The following is a 19,588-nucleotide window of genomic DNA, read 5'->3' on the forward strand; positions in this document are numbered from 1 at the left end:
ACTGGTTAGTTCATAATGTTGTTGCACCTACAGGGTTGCAGATCTCTTTAGCTCCTTGGATACTTTCTCTAGCTCCTCCATTGGGGACCCTGTGATCCATCCAATAGCTGACTGTGAGCATCCACTTATGTGTTTGCTAGGCCCTGGCGTGAAAAGGAAAAGAGAAGCTTAGGTCCAGGCCTGGTAGTACATGATTTCATCCCAGAATTCAGGAGACATAGGCATGCACATCACTTGAGTTTACAGAGCAAGTTCCAGGGCAAGCAAGCTGAGAAAATGAAGGATATAACAGCACAAGGAGGGAAGCTAGTCCTTCCCCAGCAGGCAGCAGAAATCAGCAGACTCTGCTATGTGGCTCTAACTTTAGAGTCAAGAATAAAAGAGGTTCCCTCCTTATACAATGCCTACCTTGCCTCTTCCACTCCTCTCACTGCCTTGCAGACATTCTTCAATACCCACAGTTGTTCCACACTGAGAACAGTTTTCCAAGCACAGGCTCTTAATTTCACTTGGTCCTATGCCATAGATGGAAAACTTGGTGTAGAGATGCTTGAGCCTTAAGGCTTCAAGGTGTAGTTGACCTTTTAGCCAATGCTGTAGGTCTTACAATGGGCCAGAAGGGAAGAACGGTGATTGTAGAACAGATTTGAGAAAGTACCAAAGTAACAAAATATGCATTCATTGTTGCAATGTCAATTGATTTGAAGGATAAATAATAATAATAAATCAGAGCTAAACTTGTTCAGGATGTTGTCAATAACACAAACAAAAAGACTTGGGATGGTACTACCACTGCTAACAGTTCTGGCATGCTCTATTGTCAAGGAGGGCTTTGAATAGTTCAGCAAAGGGACTAATCCAGTAGAAATCCAGAGAAATGTGATATTGCCTGTTGGTGCTGTAATTGATGAACTTAGGAAACAATCTTAACCTGTAACAGTCCCTGAAGAAACTGCTCAGGTTGGCACAATTTCTGCAATGGAGTCAAAAACATTAGAAACATCATTTCTGATTCAGTGAAAATGGTCAGAAGAATGGGTGTCATTACAGTGAAAGATGGAAAAAACTTGAATGATTAGTTAGAAATTATTGAAGGCATGAAGCATGATAGAGGATATATTTCCTCACATTTATTGACACATAAATAGGTCAATAATGTGAATTCCAAGATGCCTATGTTTTGATGAGTGAAAAGAAAATTCCTAGTGTTCAGTCCATTGCACAAGCTCTTTAAAATTGCCACTGTTCATTGGAAGCCCTTGGATAGAATCACTGAAGATAGAGACAGAAACTCTAAGCACATAGCTTTTGACCAGGCTAAAGGTTAGTCTTCAGTTTTTTTGCAGTCAAAGCTCGAGGGTGTGGGATCAATAGTAAGAACCAGCTTAAAAATATAGCTATTGACACTGGTGGTGTGGTGTCGGAGAAGAGGGGTTGAGTCTAAATCTTGAAGATCTTCAAGCTCATGACTTAGGAAACATTAGAGAGGTCATTGTCACTAAAGAGAACACTATGCTTTTGAAAGGAAAAGATGACAAAGCTCAAATTGAAAATAAAATGTATTCAAGAAATCACTGAGCAGCTAGACATCACAGCTAGTGAGTATGAAACTGAAAAGATGAATACACAATTTATTAAACTTTCAGATGGAGTAGCTCTGCTGAAGGTTAAAGTGAATGAGAAAAAAGATAGAGTTACAGGTGCTTTTAATGCTGCAAGAGCAGTTGTTGAAGAAGGTATTATTCTAGTCAGGACCCAAGCTTTGCTTCAGTGCATCCCAGCCTTCGATTCATTAAAGCCTGCTATTGAAGATCAAAAACTATGTATTGAAATTATTAAAAGAACACTCAAAGTTCTTGCAGTGATGATTGCTAGGAATGCAGGTGTTAAAGGATCTTAGTTGAGAAAATGCTGCAGTTCCTCAAAAGTTGGGTGTGATGCCATGCTTGGAGATTTTGTGAACATGGTAGAAAAGGGAATTATTAATTCAACAAAGATTGTAAGACTGCTTTAACAGCTGCTGGTGGTGTGGCCTCCTTGCTAACTACAGTCAAAGATGTGGTAACAGAAATCCCTAAAGAAGAGAAGGACTCAGGAACAGGTGCATTGGATAGAAAGGGAGGAGGTCTGGGAGGTGGTATGTTCTAACTCCTAGAATAGTACTTTGTCCTTATCAATGAACTGTGACAGGAAGCTCGAGGTGGATTCCCCACAGATAATTTCAGAGAAGTCACCTAAAGAAAATGAGTGAGCACAAGGCAGGCTGATCACTGTAACTATCACTTACTCATTTCCACTCATGATATAGAGTGGTTTATTGTTGTCATTGCCCGTGCGTTCAGATAATTTATTTTGTATTTTTAAATAAAGACATTTGTACATTCCTGATTCTAGGTGCAAGGGCCATATATCAAGGTCTTGTTTTCAACTTAAATCACCGAGGCATCTCTACTGTACTAGTAGCATCAGGACTACAGTGCTGTGTCACCACATGAGAGGTTCAAAAGAGGTCTTTCTGTGGAGCATAGTGATGACTATATACAAAGCAGAGAAATGTCCAAGGATGTGACAAACTTTGTATGTTAGAATTATGTTTAAAGTTAAAAGAAAACAAAACAAAATAGCAAGTGTTACTGGGACAATTGATGTTCCTTAGCTGGGGCTCAGATTTTAGCAGTGATTAAGAAGAGACCTACAACACTGAGGTGAAATCTGGGAAGTGTTTTCTTAGAGCACAAAGAAGCTGAGTTCCAGAGATAAACAAGGTTGCACATAGTTCTGCAGCTCAAGTTAGTAATGTGTAAGCGTCACCAGGTGGTACTGGTTTTGAAGGTTTGAAGGGGTCATGGAGAACAGCTGAGGCTTGGCACTGTGAGAAGCTAGAGAAGGTCATCGGTGAAGTGCAGCCTTAGTTACAATTGATGTCCTAGGACTGAAAGTGTTATGCAAGGAAGTTGAGGTTTGGCACCATGAAGAGACCCAATGAGAGCCTATTTGTGAAGCCTATTAGCAACAGAAGAACCCAGTGAGTTGGAGATACTAGTAAAACGGAATGATCTCCAAGAAGAACAGCAGCAGTGGAGTGGAATCAACTAGAGAGCACAGAGCTGGAGTAGTGACCCAAGCCTTACGAGGATCTCAGTAGAAATGTCCAGTCATTGGAACAAGAAGTAGTAAAGCTGAAGTTGCCTTGGAGACCCCAAGATGAGAAAAATGCCAGAGCTATAGGATACCTGGCAAGGAAAGCAGCTGCCAGGGAGAGGAATCAGGCCAAGTGAAAGAAGCTTGTTGCAGTCATCTGTGCTGAAAGGAATTGGACATCATACATGGAGATGTAGTTTATAGTTTGCCTATCTAGTTTTTTATTTTATTTTTGTCCAGTATTTTCTCCCTATGACATTTTGGAACAATAATGTATATCATCTGCCATAATGTGTTGGAGGTATGTTATATTCTTTTTTGATTTTAAATTTATATAAGATTACAGTTAATAGATGGCATGAATCTTAGAAGAAGCTTTGAACTTTTAACTTTTAACATTATTGAGACTGTGGTAGACTGTGGGGACATTTGGAGGGAGACTAAATATATTTTGTATGACCACCACAGACTTATGCATTTGAACAAGCCTTTGAATGTCAGGGTGTGGAATGCATTGGTTTGAATATGCTTGGTCCATGGGAAGTGGCACTATTAGGAGCTGTGGTCTTGATGGAGAAAGTGTGTCACTGAGTAGGTGGGCTTTGAGGGATGCTATTGCTCAAGCTCTGCCCAGTGTGGAAGTGTGAGTCTCCTGCTGCTGCCTTTGAATCAAGATTTAGAACCCATGATAATGGAATGAACCTCGGAAGTAGTAAGACAGCCTCAATGAAATGTTTACCTTTATAAGAGTTGCCTTTGTCATGGAGTCCCTTCATAGGAATAAAACTCAAACTAAGATACCCACCTCTTTTCAGCCCCTTTGGTCAATGTAGACGGAAGTCGTGCTGAAACACTTTTCTGTGTAGGGCTACTGCTCAGTCTCTCTCCAGTCATCAAAATAGACATTGGTGACCAGGGTCTATCCTGTTCTCTTGAATACCAAGTAGTAAGAACACTCTTAACCTTTCATGAAATGGTGGCCTTCCAATGAGGCAAGGTAGGCTAGGACTGTCTTTATTTTTGATAGCATTTTCAGTTTCTGGCTTTTGTAATACTTTCTCTGTAAAGATGATATATCAAGTTGAACCAAATGTAAAACCGGTCTCACCTTCCCATCTCTAGTCAAAGCATGTGGTTTACTTATGAGCTAAATTATTAGGCCTTCATAATCACTTATTATTGTTCAATTTGGCTCAGCATAAATGAGAAAGAATGATATGTGTGTGTGTTCTGTGTGTCTGTATGTGTGTGTGTCTGTGTGTGTGTCTGTTTGTGTGTCTGTGTATTTGTCTATCTGTCTGTGTGTATATGCATAGATTAGAAGAAGGAAAAGATGATGAATGGTTCCCCAGTGGAGACATGTTATTTTGAGGAAATAAAATTTTATTGTCCTTAGCAAAACAATAAAAAATAAAATAAAATAAAAAATAACGAAATAAAAAGAAAAGTAAAAGAAGACAGCAGAGAACTTTCCCTCTCTCTCTCTCTCTCTCTGTCTTCACTGTGACAACTGAGAAGTCAATTATCTATAAACCAAGAAGGGATATCACCAATAACCAATCATTCTGGCAGCATGATTGGGTTTGTAGCCCCCGAAGAGTAAAGAAAGTGCATTCTCTCTTCAAAACATGATAGTATGTGATATTTTGTTATGCCACATAGACCAAAAGCAATGACTCTCACATAGTAAGACTAGGCTCATTCACTCTGCTCCCATTTTCCAAAGATTTTCAAAGTTTCAATTAAAGATAAAGTCAGCCCTGGGTCAGCTTCGAAGTGACTCATCTAAACTCTGGAGCCATCAGTTACTGTAACAAACACATTCAGTGATAATGCTTTTGCACAGCTTAAACTTTTCCCTCTCATCTCTGGGATTTCTTCCAGCTGTACTGTTGCAAAGGGCAGAAATTTATCACTGTTCTTTGATGTTATCACATGGCTCATTGATCCATATCTCCTTATTAAACCAGAGAGACCCTTTGATTCACATTTAAGGTGATTGTTCTTGAGTCCTAAGCAACGCTGAATTTCCAATTCCTGATTTCATTAGGCCACATCCTAAAAAGCTAGATGGGTCTGTTCTATATTTTCTTATAGGATAGGTAGATGAAATGACTGTTAAGATTTATCAGTGAGACTATAACTTAAGAATGTTTTAGAATTAATATTTTCTCTAAATTCTGCATGAAATATAATTGACTATATAGATCCTGACTTGTTAGTATAAATAAAAAGTATATATTTTACATTTGATTGTTGTAGACAATTTTAATCCCAATCAAGGGTTTCTACCCTGCCTTTAACTATCTAGTACCTGCATAAAAGACACACACAACCTTCATATTCACAATAAGCCTTAAACAGCACCAGAGCTGGGCAGCATAATCCAGTATGCTATTATCTATATTTCCCAGCCATTAATCCCATCATATAATTTGCCACATTTTTATCAGTGATGGTCTTAACCCCAATTAGCCAACCTCATGGCCATTATTTCATCACTCACCTATCTCATGGTGGCTTCCTCCTCTCCTCACTTTCATCTCTCCTCCCTTGTAGTTCTTCTCTGACCCCAAGCCCAGAATCTTAAACCCTGCCAATGATTCTTCTGCCATCTTTTGACTATTGGCATCATTATTCACCAATCAAAATAACTTGGGGACAAGGTAACATAGTGTCACTTGGGTCTACATGTGGACTCTTTCATCTTTGAGGCAACTAGGTCTTGGTGGTCTGCACTTAGAATTACAATATACAGCAACAGACAAAACCTCAACATGTGATTACAACTTTAAAAATAGTTTTCTATAATCTCTAAGATGCTACTCACATTATCTAAATATTTAATTACAAGAAACTCATGTTGATAATACTTTCAGGGAACGTAAAATTATAGGACAGGAAAAGATTAAAATAAGTATCATAGAATGTCCAAAAATCATAAAATAAATTCTAATATGTGATTTTGTCTTTTAGTGGCCAGCTCTTTTTGAAGAGAAAACTAAGGGCAAGTGGATTTGGAAGAGAGGGGATGTGGGGAGAGGGTTAGGAAGAGTAGAGGGAGGGAAAACTGTAGTTGTGATCTATTGGATAAGAGAACAGATTATTTTCCAACTAAAAAAATAGTCACACAAAAATAAAAATAAGTGATCTTGACCTTGGTTATTTCTTCTTTCAGCATTTCATACATATATACAAACAATATGTTTGCCTGTACCCACTTTTCATACCATCTCCAATGCCATCCACAACCCCTAGCCCATCACACACACACCCCCACTCATTTCTTCTTATATATCAGTGATTCCAAGAAAAATGTATTGCAACATACAGATGGTAAATTCTTTCACCAGCAAAGGTGCCTATGACAATCAAAGAAACATGCTGGAAAAAACACTTGCTCAAACCATTACTATTTTAAGGATTAAACAATCCTTAACTTTTATTTTAGGTTTGTTTTCTTTTCTTATTAGATATTATCTTTATTTACATTTCAAATGCTATCCCGAAAGTTCTCTGTACCCTCCCCGTCCCCCCCAGCTCCTCTACCCACCCACTCCCACTTCTTGGCCCTGGCATTCCCCTGTACTGGGGCATATAAAGTTTACAAGACCAAGGGGCCTCTCTTAGGTTTGTTTTCTGTAGAGAATAAAATTCACTCAAAAAGCAGACCTCTGTAAAATTTGTTATGAACATATTTAGAAGTAGAAAACAAGATGAAGATATAGTCATATGAACAAAATGTACAGTGATCACAGGATTGTTATTGGGAAATTTTATTGTGTTCTGGTTTCTCTCATTTTTCTTTAAAAAATTCAATATTTATGTAATATTTTATCTTCATTTAATGAAAGGTTTTATTTTCCTTATCCAGTGTTTGTGTTTAAAATTATATTATTGAGTGCTCTGGAGAAACACTAGTGTGGTACTGTGTTCATTGTGTCATACTTTTGGAAAAGTCAGGTTTGCAAACAAATCAATAATGATTTGATTTTCACAGTTAGTAATCACTTTGGACAGAGAGGATCCTAATACCTTCCCTGGAAGTAGAAAATAAGAATGAATAGAGAACCCAGCATGACTGTCGCACCTCTCAGTGCCAAGTGGATTGCATAGTTCAGGAAAGTTAAAAAACATGAAGAAAACTTTCACAACATTCATCTTACACAGATTGCATAACAACCATATATGTTTATAGCATTTTCTGTTTGAAAGTTCCAAAGACAATAGCAGTGTTTTCAGAATGTGTACCTTCATACATGCTGCAGCATATTGGATTTCCCAGATCTTGCCTCAGTTTTTACATTTCATTGAGTAAAAACAATCACATAACTTACCATTTGTAAATATCTCCCATCTTTCAGCTGTAGAAGATATCGTAGTGTGTCTAGAAATGTAAGAGACAGTAGGAGTATGAGGAAGCAGCTCCCAGGAAAGAGAATGGATGAGACACTCAGGACTGTATGTAACGTTCATTCACTACTATAGCTGAGATCACAGCAACCATATCACACCTTAAAAACAGGATTATGGAAGGGCTTTCCTCTGATATGATACCATTCACATTGGAATCTTTGTGAGTCTTTGATTCTTACATTTCTTTAGGATGCCTACAAGTGTGTGATTCATTTAAGAATTATAATATTGTGGTAGAAAAAAAACAAAGAAATAGCATGAATTTGCATTTCGCAGTTTAGGCAGTGTTATCTGTTGTTTTAAGAATTGTGCTCTACAAATGAAAATTTATTTATTTTTCATCCATCAAAAACCTATTAAAATGATTTTGAGTCCTGAAACACAAGGAGACATTGATCATTAAATAAGTTGAGAGGGGTTAAATATGAAGTCCCTCACCTACAAGGGACTCCTACTAGCATCCCTAGATAACTGACTTAAACTAAAATTTTAGCTATGAATATTCCACTGCAATGAATATCATGGCTCATTTTTTAAAACACTAATTTAATGAAGTATATTTGAAATAAAGAAATTAGAACTATGGGTTTCCATCGCACAGTCACATCTCAGACCCATAATTGTTCATGTCTGAAAGAATTACAGGGATGCAAATGGAGAAGAGCCTGAGGTAAAATGGTCCAGTGATAGTCCCAAAGTGGGATCCAGCTCAAGGGGTGGTCCCAAGACCTGACAACATTATTGAGGCTATGGAAAGCTCACAACAAAGGATCTGTCGTGACTGCTCCAGAAGAGCCAACAAGCAGCTGAAAGAGTCAGATGCAGATATTTGCACCAAACCAATGGACAGAAGCATCTGACACCTGTTGTTGAATTAGGGAAGGCTGGAAGAAGCTGAGGAGAAGGGTGATCCTGTAGGAGGACCAGCAGTGTCAATTAACCTGGACCCCTAAGATCTCTCAAACACTGGGACACTAAACAGAGCATACACCAGCTGATATGAGGTACTCAACACACATACAGTAGAGGACTTCCCGGTCTGTGCTCATTCAGAGATGATGCACCTAACCTTCAAGACATGGAAGCCCCCAGTGAGTTTAGAGTTCAGGTGGGGTGGAGGGTGTGGACATCCATGTGGAGATGGGATGGGGTGGGGAGGTGGTGTGGGATATGGAACAGTTGGAGGGTGGATAGGGGGATGGAATATGGAGTATAAAATATAAATTTAAAAAAATGACTACCTACACTTTCCCCTAACACCTAAAGCCCAGATTAAACTTTTTACTAGGAAATTTTTCTGAATGCACTGTGACAGCAACTTGTACATAACCCCTCAGCCCTTAAGCATGAACAAAATGTGTTCAAAGTCACTTGTACATATGTGTACTAAGTGAAACTTGATCAGGATTGTTTTTTGATAACTCTGCTATGGCCTTGAACTCCCTCCCCCACCCTGTGTATGTTATGTGTGTGTTGTGTTGGTGTGTTTGTGCATATGTGTGTATGTGTACGTGTGCATAATCACTGAATCTCTCTCAACCTTCCTTCTGCACCTCATCCCACACCAGTCTCTTTCCTTAACACTTGAGTACAGAAAATTATTTTTGAGATATTTTGGAGACACAATGAAAGAGCTGACCAGATATTATTGAGAATTTTGCTATCACTTCATACTTGTTACATACCATCAGCAGAATTCTCTGTAAATAGGTCATGTATAGATGAGAATATCATTAGGAATCTCACACTGTGAGAAAGAAGAACCACTGATATGCTTCGTTTTAAATATGACTTTTGAAGTGTTACAGAATTATAACCTTACCTACAGAGGAAGGCATTCCTCTGATAATTACCTGCTTGCTTTTCAGAGATTACCAGAAAGATGTAAAATGTATTTATTGACATTTAAAGAGTTATTCTTCTGGCATCATTATTTGCTAATGAGCTTGTTTTGGAAAGTTTGCAAGCTTAGGTGACAGAATGACATTTACTCTTGGGAATAAGGTCACCTATGTTACTAGTTCTACTAGAGAAAATAAAAAGGTCTTTTAAAAGATGAGACAATTAACTACATTTGACCCAAATCCGTTTTAAAATTATATATATATATATATATATATATATATAATATTCATAGCTCTTGTAAACTGTTCCAATAATAATCATGAAATATCAGGATGTGAAGAGCAGAAGAATCAAATCAGATTTCACCCATGTTCAAGTGTGTTCTTTGGTAGAATTTGAAATGTCCCATAGTCACATGTTCAGAAACAACATATTCTTGCGAGGAAGTGCATAAGGTTCTGTTTTGGGTGAGTCTGTGTCTTCATAATCTTTCTTAATGGTATCTAGACAGCAGTGAGCAGGCATTCTAGAAACTGACCGTATGGTATGATATTTTCAGAGGCCCTGTATACCTAGAAAAGAACTTCAATATTGGTTATTAAGAAATGAGGAGGTTTGAGAATATTGAAGCAGATATTTGAAATGGTCAAATTTGTTTTGTAATAATGTTAGTTCTGTGTCACCAAAGTGAAGGGAATAAAGGCATTTAATCACAGTAACAGAGATTTTAGAGTTTTCAACTGTGAACATTTCTGCCTGCCAAGTGCATTAGACTCATTACAATCATTGTCAAGTTGATTAAGCTAATTATTATGATACCATATAAGTGGCAATGTAATTACCATATTATGATCTGCTATATGAAAAGGGAAGAAAGCAACATTTTTAGCCTTTTCTCTGGTTATTCTGGGACCTGATTATGGTACAATCATTATGTATGTATAGTCCTGTAAAATGAGCAGCATTTGAAGAGGCAGACAAAAAAGATTATCATGTTTTACCAATCCAAAGAACCCAATGTGTTCTCTTCTTCTCCCATAATACTTTGAGAAGAGTGATACAATCTTCATGTGGAAGAGAGACAACATGAGATTCAGTTATATTTAGGTACATTAATTTACTTGTGATATTATTAGAAACAATGTATGGCCATAATTATAAAGGAGAGAAAATTTTATTTGATCTTGCGATTGTTTTTGTCCAGAGGAAAATAGTGAGTATCTTTTTTAAACTAGAAATACATTTATTTTTCTTTTTGTTAAAAACATATTTTTCTCCCACATATTTTTCCTGATATGGATTGCCCACTCTATATTCCCCATCTTAGGTTCTTCCTCAACTCCCATTCTCTCTGTATCCACTACCTTTCTGCCTCTTACTAGAAAATAAAGAGGATTCAAAGAAATAATAATAAGGTAAGATAAAACAAAAACTAAAACTTCAGATGAGGACAAAAGAAACAAGCAGAAAGAAAAGTGTTCAAGAAGCAAGAAACAAATATAGATACAGAGACACACTTCCATGCATACTCAGGAATCTCCTACAATAAAAAAACAGAACCCACAATATATGTGCAAACATTTTAAAAGACAAAATAAAACAAAAATCAATAAATAAAATGTTAAAAATAAAACCTGACAGTCCATTATGAAAAAGGACCCTGGAGTGCTTTGCCTCAGCATTGGCAACAGACATCTTGGATCTAGGACTTCACTGAGAGTATTCTGCACAGGTGAGAGTGTGGACTACAGAAGCTAACAGCTTCTGGGACAGGCGGGAGCCAGGAGCCACAGAGCTTCTGAGGCAGCACCCTTTTCAGGCCCCAGACATCCAGGCACCTTCCCAGCCAGAGGACAGGTGTCCACCCAGCCCAGGAGCAATTTGCCTGAGCATCGGTGGCAGACATCTTGGTTCCAGGATTCCGAAGAGAGTATTCTGCACAAGTGAGAGTGTGGACTACAGAAACTAACAGATTCTGTGACAGGCCGAAACAACACAGCTTCTGGGACAGGTCCGGATTTGGGCCTTCATCTTCGGCCAGGAGGGAGGTCCAAACACCAGATATTTGTTCATCTTCCCTGTAAGAAGAGAGCATGCCTGCAGAGAGTGCTCTGACCACTGAAACTCAGAGGAGAGAGCTAGTCCCAGGTCTGCTGATAGAGGCTAACAGAATCACTAGAGAAACAACCTCTAACCAAAGACAACTGAATCAACTAACTCCAGAGATTACCAGATGGCAAAAGGTAAATGTAAGAATCTTACTAACAGAAACCAAGACCACTCACCATCATCAGAACTCAGCACTCCCACTTCGCCCAGTCCAGGGCACCCCAACACACTCGAAAAGCTAGACCAAGATTTAAAAGCATATCTCATAATGATGGTAGAGGACATCAGAAGGACAATGATAACTCACTCAAAAAAATTCAGGAGAACACTGCTAAACAGGTAGAAGACCTTAAAGAGGAAGCACAAAATTTGCTTAAAGAATTGCAAGAAAACACGACAAAACAGGTGATGGAATGGAATAAAACCATCCAAGACCTAGAAAGGGAAGTAGACACAATAAAGAAAAGCCAAAGTGAGGCAACGCTGGAGATAGAAATCATAGGAAAGAAATCTGGAACCATAGATGTGATCATCAGAAACAGAATTCAAGAGATGGAAGAGAGGCTCTCAGGTGCAGAAGATTCCATAGAGAATATCGGCACAACAATCAAAGAAAATGGAAAATGCAAAAAGATCCTAACTCAAAACATTCAGGAAATCCAGGACACAATGAGAAGACCAAACCTACAGATAATAGGAGTGGATGAGAATGAAGATTTTCAACTCAAAGGACCAGCAAATATCTTCAACAAAATTATAGAAGAAAACTTCCCAAATCTAAAGAAAGAGATGCCCATGAATATACAAGAAGCCTACAGAACTCCAAATAGACTAGACCAGAGAAGAAATTCCTTCTGACACATAATAATCAGAACAACAAATACACTAAATAAAGAGAATATTAAAAGCAGTAAGGGAAAAAGGTCAAGTAACATATAAAGGCAAGCCTATCAGAATTACACCAGATTTTTCACCAGAGACTATGAAAGCCAGAAAAGCCTGGACAGATGTTATACAGATACTAAGAGAACACAAATGCCAATCCAGGCTACTATACCCAGCCAAACTTTCAATTACCTTAGATGGAGAAACAAAAGTATTCCACAACAAAACCAAATTCACACATTATCTTTCAATGAATCCCACCCTTCAAAGGATAATAACAAAAAAACCAACCAACCAACCAAACAAACAAACAAACAGAACAAGGACAGAAACCACATTCTAGAAAAAGCAAGAAAGTAATCCCTTAACAAACCTAAAATAAGACAGCCACAAGAACAGAATGCCAATTTTAACAACAAAAATATTAGGAAGCAACAATTACTTTTCCTTAATATCTCTTAATATCAATGGTCTCAACTCTCCAATAAAAAGACATAGACTGACAGAGTGGCTACACAAACAGGAACATACATTTGCTGCTTACAGAAAACTCATCTCAGGGAAAAAGATAGACACTACCTCAAAATGAAAGGCTGGGAGAAAATTTTCCAAGCAAACGGATAGAAACAAGAAACAAAACAAAACAAAAATGGAAAGAAACAAAAAGAAACAAGCTGGAGGAACCATTCTAATATCTAATAAAATCGACATCCAACGCAAAGTCATCAAAAAAGACAAAGAGGGGAACTTCATACTCATCAAAGGTAAAATCTTCCAAAAGGAACTCTCAATTCTGAATATCTATGCTATAAATACAAGGGCAGATATATTCATTAAAGAAACTTTAGTAAAGCTCAAAGCACACATTGCACCTCATACAATAATAGTGGGAGACTTCTACACAGCACTTTCACCAATGGACAGATCATGGAAACAGAAACTAAACAGGGACACAGTGAAACTAACAGAAGTTATGAAACAAATGGATCTAACAGATATCTACAGAACATTTTACACTAAAACAAAAGGATATACCTTCTGCTCAGCATCTCATGTTACCTTCTCCAAAACTGACCATAGAATTGATCATATAACGTGCCTCAACACATATAAAATTGCTGAAAATTTCCCATGCATCCTATCAGATCACCATGGACTAAGGCTGATCTTTAATAACAACATAAATAATAGAAAGCCAACATTCACGTGGAAACTGAACAACACTCTTCTAAAGGATACCTTGGTCAAGGAAGGAATAAAGAAAGAAATTAAGGGCTTTTTAGAGTTTAATGAAAATGAAGCCACAACATACCCAAACTTATGGGACGCAATGAAAGCATTCTAAGAGGAAAACTCATAGCTCCGAGTGCCTCCAAAAAGAAACTAGAGAGAGCACACATTAGCAGCTTGACAACACACCTAAAAGCTCTAGAACAAAAGGAAGCAAATTCAACCAAGAAGAGTAGACTGCAGGAAATAATCAAACTCAGGGGCAAAATCAACCAAGTGGTAACAAAAAGAACTATTCAAAGAATCAACCAAATGAAGAGCTGGTTCTTTGAGAAAATCAACAAGATAGATAAACCCTTAGCCAGACTCACTAGAGGGCACAGGGAAAGCATTCTAATTAACAAAATCAGAAATGAAAAGGGAGACATAACAACAGAACCTGAAGAAATCCAAAACCCCATCAGATCCTTCTACAAAAGGCTATACTCAACAAAACTGGAGAACCTGGATGAAATGGACAAGTTTCTAGACAGATACCAGGTACCAAAGTTAAATCAAGAACAGGTTAATGATCTAAACAGTCCCATATCCCCTAAAGAAATAGAAGGAGTCATTAATAGTCCCCCAACCAAAAAAAGCCCAGGACCAGATGGGTTTAGTGCAGAGTTCTATCAGACGTTCAAAGAAGATCTAATTCCAGTTCTGCAAAAACTATTCCACAAAATAGAAACAGAAGGTACTCTACCCAACTCATTCTATGAAGCCACAATTACCCTGATACCTAAACCACAAAAAGACACAACAAAGATAGAGAACTTCAGACCAATTTCCCTTATAAATATCGATGCAAAAATCCTCAATAAAGTTATCCCTAATGGAATCCAAGAACACATCAAAACAATCATCCATCCTGACCAAGTAGGTTTCATCCCAGGGATGCAGGGATTGTTCAAGATATGGAAATCCATTAACGTAATCCAGTATATAAACAGACTCAAAGAGAAAAACCACATGATCATCTCATTAGATGCAGAGAAAGCATTTGACAAAATCCAACACCCATTCATGATAAAAATCTTGGAAAGATCAGAAACTCAAGGCCCATACCTAAACATGTTAAAAGCATCCTACAGTAAACAGGTAGCCAACATCAAAGTAAATGGTGAGAAGCTGGAAGCAATCCCACTAAAATCAGGGACTAGACAAGGATGCCCACTTTCTTCCTACCTATTCAACATTGTACTTGAAGTCCTAGCCAGAGCAATTCCACAAAAAAAAAAAAAAAAAAAAAAAAAAAAAAAGGAGATCCAGGGGATACAAATTGGAAAGGAAGAAGTCAAAATATCACTTTTCAGATGATATGATAGTATATATAAGTGACTCTAAAAATTCCACCAGAGACCTCCTAAGCCTGACTAAACAGCTTCAATGAAGTAGCTGGATATAAAATTAACTCAAACAAGTCAATGGTCTTTCTCTACACAAAGGATAAACAGGCTGAGAAAGAAATTAGGGAAAGAGCAGCCTCTCAATAGTCACAAATAATATAAAATACTTTGGCATGACTCTAACTAAGGAAGTGAAAGATCTGTATGATAAGAACTTCAAGACTCTGAAGAAAGAAATTAAAAAAGATCTCAGAAGATGGAAAGATCTCTCATGCTCATGGATTGGCAGGATCAACATTGTAAAAATGGCTATCTTGCCAAAAGCAATCTCCAGATTCAATGCAATCCCCATCAAAATTCCAACTCAATTCTTCAAGGAATTAGAAAGGGCAATTTGCAAATTCATCTGGAATAACAAAAAACCTAGGATAGCAAAAACTCTTCTCAAGGATAGAAGAACCTCTGATGGACTCACCATGCCTGACCTAAAGCTGTACTACAGAGCAATTGTGAGAAAAACTGCATGGTACTGGTATAGCGACAGACAAGTAGACCAATGGAATAGAATTGAAGACCCAGAAATGAACCCACACACCTATGGTCACTTGATCTTCAACAAAGGAACTAAAACCATCCAGTGGGGGGGGAGGGAACAGCATTTTCAACAAATGATGCTGGCACAACTGGTGGTTATCATGTAGAAGAATGCAAATTGATATATTCCTATCTCCTTGTACTAAGGTCAAATCTAAGTGGATTAAGGAACTCCATATAAAACCAGAGACACTGAAACTTATTGAGGAGAAAGTAGGGAAAATCCTCGAAGATATGGGTACATGGGAAATATTTCTGAATAGAACAGTAATGGCTTGTGTTGTAAGATCGAGAATCGACAAATGGGATCTCATAAAATTGCAAAGCTTCTGCAAGGCAAAAGACACCTTCAATAAGACAAAAAGGCCACCCACAGATTGGAAAAGGATCTTTACCTATCCTAAATCTGATAGGGGAATAATATCCAATATATATAAAGAACTCAAGAAGTTGGACTCCAGAAAATCAAATAACCCCATTAAAAAAAATGGGCTCAGATCTAATTCTCACCTGAGGAAAACCGAATGGCCGAGAAGCACCTGAAAAAATGTTCAACATCCTTAATCATCAGGGAAATGCAAATCAAAACAACCCTGAGATTCCACCTCACACCAGTCAGAATGGCTAAGATCAAAAATTCAGGTGACAGCAGATGCTGGCAAGGATGTGGAGAAAGAAAAACACTCCTCCATTGCTGGTGGGATTGCAAGCTTGTACAACAACTCTGGAAATCATTCTGGTGGTTCCTCAAAAATAGTACTACGGGAGGATTCCGCAATACCTTTCCTGGGCATATATCCAGAAGGTGTTCCAACCAGTAAGAAGGACATATGCTTCACTATGTTCATAGCATCCTTATTTATAATAGCCAGAAGCTGGAAAGAACCCAGATGCCCCTCAACAGAGGAATGGATACAGAAAATGTGGTACATTTACACAATGGAGTACTACTCAGCTATTAAAAAGAATGAATTTATGAAATTCCTAGGCAAATGGATGAACCTGGAGGGCATCATCCTGTGTGTGGTAACAAAAGAACTCGCACAATATGTACTCACTGATAAGTGGATATTAGCACAGAATTTTAGAATACCCAAGATATAAGATACAATTTCCTAAACTCATGAAACTGAAGAATGAACGAAGACCAAAGTGTGGACACTTTGCCCCTTCTTAGAATTGGGAACAAAACACCTATGGAAGGAGTTACAGAGACAAAGTTTGGAGCTAAGAGGAAAGGATGGACCATCTAGAGACTGCCATATCTGGGGATCTATCCCATAATCAGCTTCCAAATGCTGACACCATTGCATACACTAGCAAGATTTTGCTGAAAGGACACAGATATGGCTGTCTCTTGTGAGATTATGCCGGGGCCTGGCAAACACAGAAGTGGATGCTCACAGTCAGCTATTGTATGTATCACAAAGCCCCCAGTGGAGGAGCTATAGAAAGTACCCAAGGAGATGAAGGGATCTGCAATCCTATAGGTGTAACATCAATATAAACTAACCAATACCGCCCCCTGCCCCCCAGAGCTTGTGTCTCTAGCTGCATATGAATCAGAAGATGGCCTAGTCAGCCATCAGTGGAAAGAAAGGCCCATTGGTCGTGCAAACTTTATATGCCTCAGTACAGGGGAACACCAGGGCCAGGAAGTGGGAGTGGGTGGGTAGGGTAGTGGGTGAGGGAGCGTGTGGGGGACTTTTGGGATAGCATTGAAAATGTAAATGAAATAAATACCCAATTAAAAACAAAACAAAACAAAGAAAAAAGAAAAGAAAAAGAAAAAGGACCCTTTAAAGATAGACCTAAGCTCATATACTTTGGCCATCATTGATGGGCAGGCAACCTAGTTCTAGGAGTAGTTTCTTTTCAAAGTGAGATGTTCTTGGAGAAAAGTGAATTTTCATTTTAAAGTAGTTATCAATTGGAGATGTCTTCATTCTTTATGAATCTCTATCTACCGCTTTTTTTTTTCTTTCTTGAGAAAGAGTTTAGTGCTGGCTTAGAAGTTGCCTCTTAGACTAAGCTGTCTATCAAGAATGCACCAAACCTGAAAAAGGAAATAGAAGCAACAAAGAAAACACAATATCAAGAAATATTGGAGGTAGATAAACTTAAAAAAAAAAAAAAAAAACAGGAACTACAGACTCAAGAGTCACCAGAAGAATACAAGAAATGGAAGGGAGAATCTCAGGCATAGAAAATACCAAAAAAGAAATTGATACATTAGTCAAAGAAGAATGACAAGCATAAAATGTTTCTAACACAAAACATCCTATAAATTTGGAACACTATGAATGGACCAAACTTGAGAATAATAGGAATAGAAAAGTGAGAAGATTCCCACCTCAAAGTCACAGAAAATATCTTCAACAAAATCAGAGAAGAAAATTCCTCTAATTGAAAGAAAGAGATACACAAAAATTTAGAAGGAACTTAACCAAATAAATTCATCCAGAAAAGAAAACCTTCCAACCACATTATAATCAAATCATTAAATGTACAGGATAAAGAAATGATATTAGAAGCCACAAGGGAAAAAGTCAAGTAAAGGCAGACCTATTAGAATTACACCAGACTTCTCAATAGAGACACTAAAAGCCACAGGCCTGGACAACTGTCTTGCAGACCCTAAGAGAACACAGATGTCAACCAAGACTACTATACTAAGCAAACCTTTAAACAACCATAGAGAGAAACCTAGATATTCTATAATAACACCAAATTTAAACAATTTCTGTCTACTAATCCAGTCCTACAAAGAATGCTAGAAAGAACTTCAACATGTGGAATGTAACTAAACCCAAGAAAACAGAGAAATTAATAATGTCATGCTAGCCAAACAAAAACAAGGGGTAAGGGTTAACCCCTTGTTTCTCTCTCTCTCTCTCTCTCTCTCTCTCTCTCTCTCTCTCTCTCTCTCTCTCTCTCTCTCTCCCTCTTTCTCTCTTCTCTCTCTCTCCCCTCTCTGTTTTACACACACACACACACACACCATATACTAACACTACCAATATCAAAATATTAACTAACAATCATTGGTCATTAACATCTCTCAACAGCAGTGGACTCAATTTACCAATAAAAAAGACATTGGCTAACAGAATGGATGTGTAAACAAGATCTCTGATTTTTATGCAAACATGAAACCTACCTTAGCAACAAAGAAAGATACTACTTCAGAATAAAGGGCTGGAAATAATTTGTTAAGCAAAGGGACCCAAGAAACAAGCTAGAGTAGCCATTTTAATATTGAATAAAATAAACTTTCAATCAAATTTAATCAAAAGAGAAGGACAGTTCATACTAATAAAAAATATCCATCAAGAAAATGTCTCAATTCTGAACATTTATGCTCCAAATGCAAGGGTACCTACATTCATAACAGAAACATTGCTAAAGCTAAAATCCACATGGAACCCCACACATTACTTGTGGGAGATGTTATCACCCCATTCTTACCAGTGCATAGGTAATTGAAACTGAAAATAAACAGAAAAATTAACTAACAGATCTTATGAATCAAATGGGCCTAAAAGATAGCTACAGAACATTTCACCCAAACACAAAAGAAAATACATTCTTCTCAGCGCCTTTGAATTCTTTCCAAAATGGACCATATATGTGTCAATCACAAATATTTGTCAATCATATATGTCAATCACATATATAGTCAATCACAAAGAGAGCCTTAAAAGATTCAAGAAGATTGAAATAATTATAACTGGTACTATGGACTAAAGCTGGACTTTAACAACAGCAGAAAACCTATAGACTTATGAAAATTGAATAACTCTCCACTTAATGACCAGTGGGTCAAAGAAGGAATAAAGAAATCAAAGACTTTCTAGAATTCAATGAAAATGAAGGCACAACATACCTAAACTTAGGGGATACAAAGAAAGTAAGGCTAAGAGGAAAATTCATAGCCGTAAGTACCTTCATAAAGAAATTGGTTGTGAGCCTAGCCTTTA

General features: G+C 37.6%; 1 pseudogene; it reads left to right on the forward strand.

The window, feature by feature from the left end:
• The first annotated feature begins 276 nt into the window (after positions 1–276).
• LOC110310766 (60 kDa heat shock protein, mitochondrial pseudogene) lies at positions 277–2,148 on the forward strand (annotated as a pseudogene).
• The last annotated feature ends 17,440 nt before the right edge of the window (positions 2,149–19,588 follow it).

The sequence above is a fragment of the Mus caroli genome, unplaced genomic scaffold, assembly GCF_978045245.1.
Source record: "Mus caroli unplaced genomic scaffold, Mus_caroli_1 scaffold_16, whole genome shotgun sequence".
Lineage (NCBI taxonomy): Eukaryota > Metazoa > Chordata > Mammalia > Rodentia > Muridae > Mus > Mus caroli.